This window comes from Adelges cooleyi, unplaced genomic scaffold, assembly GCF_023614345.1.
Source record: "Adelges cooleyi isolate 19-005CV unplaced genomic scaffold, UGA_ACOO_1.1 ACOO_flye_CR_arks_rails_tigmint_CR_PRNA_0, whole genome shotgun sequence".
In the NCBI taxonomy this organism is placed as follows: domain Eukaryota; kingdom Metazoa; phylum Arthropoda; class Insecta; order Hemiptera; family Adelgidae; genus Adelges; species Adelges cooleyi.
The window spans coordinates 61,814-64,734 of record NW_026095750.1 but is presented as its reverse complement, the minus strand read 5'-3'; the positions used below and the strand labels follow the sequence as shown (position 1 = coordinate 64,734).

The 2,921-nt window shown below is 22.4% G+C and overlaps 1 long non-coding RNA gene across 1 annotated transcript; it reads right to left on the bottom strand.

Moving 5' to 3' along the window:
* Positions 1–473: 473 nt before the first annotated feature.
* LOC126847435 (uncharacterized) lies at positions 474–1,663 on the bottom strand. The gene is made up of 4 exons (XR_007687067.1): positions 1,545–1,663; positions 1,313–1,451; positions 806–996; positions 474–711 (listed from the first exon to the last, which is right to left on the bottom strand). It is a non-coding gene; the product is annotated as an uncharacterized LOC126847435 (long non-coding RNA).
* Positions 1,664–2,921: the final 1,258 nt, after the last annotated feature.

Here is a 2,921-nt window from a genome sequence, read left to right as displayed (position 1 = left end):
GACTAAATAAAATTAACATATCTATAATTAACTTGTAAATAATAGAGGTACAACATATTGCTGTATATAGTGATGTAGTTATAGGAAGTTACCTAGGGCGGTAAAGTTTGTTTGATGATTTCCCACTAGAAGAAATCCATCTCCATTTACATATTTAAGTTAAAAAATATTTATAAGTATATTCATTCAATTTACTTTTTTACACTTAATCCAATAGTTAACATTTTTTTTTTCTATTTTGTGTTTTATAATTTTATTTACTTTATTACTTATAAAAACTTAATCGTAAACCACTAGAAAATTGTCAATAAATTCTGTAATAGCTAATGCCAAAACTATGCCATCATGAAAATAATTTCAAGATTTGGATTAAGACAATAACATATTAACATTATTAGAAATATTAACATTCTCAGCAGCATTTTAGATTAAATTAATATTAAATAAAGAATTCATCATTAATAATTAATAAATAATGTATAATAATTATAGATATGTTAAGTATATGTGTGTTTAAATACTTAGAGTTTAAAAACTTTATGTCACTTTTAAAATGATAAAGTACTTTTAAATTATTTTATTGAATTACATTTTTAGCTGAATAAATAAATATATATAGTTGTCTAATATTTGATTTGAACTTGTGAATCCATCTTATTCTTCTTACTGACTTAATGGAAAACCGTTATCTGCAATAGTGTGCCACAGTAACTAAAAAAAAAAATAATAATAATAATAAATTGTTAGTGATAAATTCATAGAAATTAACTAAATTATTGCAAGCTGATGATCTTATATATTTTACCTTAAAATAAAACACCTATAAATTTACTGAAAATTGAATACCACAACATTCGACAATGTATTGATGGAATTAGTTTAGACTGATTGACTACAATAATATAATACACCAAATTTGACGTTGGTAGAAGTGTAGTTGTAGACAATAACAAATATCAATTTAAGTTGAGATAGTCCATATTAATATTGAACATACTGAAACATATAATTAAAATAAATTAAATAAGTTTCTTAGATACTTAAATAATCATATGGTTAAGCAACAAATATCAGTATACACATATATTTTTTATAATTATACAAGTATGATAATTTTTAAGTTAAACGTTAAGTTTTAGGTAACGCATTATAATTAAACATATTAAGTATGATAAACATAAGTAATCCAAAAAAACTTATTATGTAAAAACATTTTATATGTTCATGAATAATAAAAAACGATTAATTATATTTTTCTAATAAAAAAATGTACTTATACAATACACCTATATCAATAAATACATTATCTTACCTATTATTGATTCAGTAAACGATGATTGAAGATTCAATTTTTTCATAAAAAATTTTATATTTTTTCTTTGAATTCAGATACCAATATGTTAAAACACAAAACTACACATTTATAAGTTTCTCAGAACAAAGACATAATACTGAAAAAATAAAAGTTTTAATTAAAATATCATCAAGCATAATTCAAATTATAATAATATTTATTTTAAATAACATATTATTATTATAAGTACCTTTAATTTTGATATTTGATGTGCATACATTTTATAAGTAAGGTTTTAGGTTTTATAGACTTGTCACTTGAGCAAAACTCCATCTTGGTATTCACATTGATTATGGATATTTAATATCAATGTTTTTATTTAAAACACAATAAATGTTGACAAGTTCATAGATCTAGACTCTAGTAAGTTATGATACTATATTATTATAATATACTATGAAATTAAGACGTACAAATCGCATGAATAAACAAAATGTGTCAAATTAACCAAAACAAATAATTGCTAAATGCTGGAAAAATATACACAAGATATTGATAACAAATAAAACTTACCTACTATTTTACAAAATAAATGTAAAAGTGTGTAGTGGTGGTATATTTGTCAGTCGATATAGCGGTTATCATTATTATTTACTATCGGTGAATTATTTACCTAAAGTAAATAGTGTTTGGTACGGTTATGATTTTTAAACGCTACAATAGCTATTGTTAAAGTTAATTGTCAATAAATAATAACAGAGAGCAGTCACATAATATGTTAGCGTCTCCAAGATATTTAATTTATTTTTTACACTCCCTTTAATTTTAAAACTGTGTAGCTCGTTAACTACTCAATCGATTTAGCTAGTTTTTACGCCTAAAATTAAATTTAAAAAAATAAACACGATCATCAAAAAAAAATTGGGGGTTACCATTTAAAAATCTAAAGTTGATATGGTTTTAACGCATAAGGGATGGTGTTAAAATTTTGAAAAATACATTAAATTTGTCCCACCTAATAACTATAATAGTACAAAAAAAAAATAATTAAAAAAGTCTAATATCTTCTAACATATTGAGTGGTCCATAGTTAACCAATCACCCGGTATATATATATAATATATTTATTATGTATGTGTCTCTATATATATAATATAATATAGTGTATAACATCAATATATACAGTTTTAAATTTACCCATAAACGTACAATGTATAAAAATCATCTTATCTGTTTAAACAACATCTTTATAAGGCATCTATTATGTTTAGATAACAAAGGATTTCATAAAAAATACGCTCATCCAATACTTGTACACTAAAATAAATTTCCATTTTTATAATTTAAAGTTGTAACGCATCAGTTTTAACTATTTCTGGTTCAGTATTTTTAATTATTAAAAGCCGTATTTAATTATTAACTCTTTATTATATAACCACATTAAGTCTATACTGTATACATTTCATAATATTGACTATTGTTACTTAGTTTAATGTGTTCATATGAACAGTAAAAGAATACTTTTTATTTAATAAATGGTTATTTTTCTAGTTGTACAAGGTATGAACAAAAATGTAGAGTGGCAAATAAAAAGTACAATTTTTTTATATTTGTGCGGCTTTTTTAG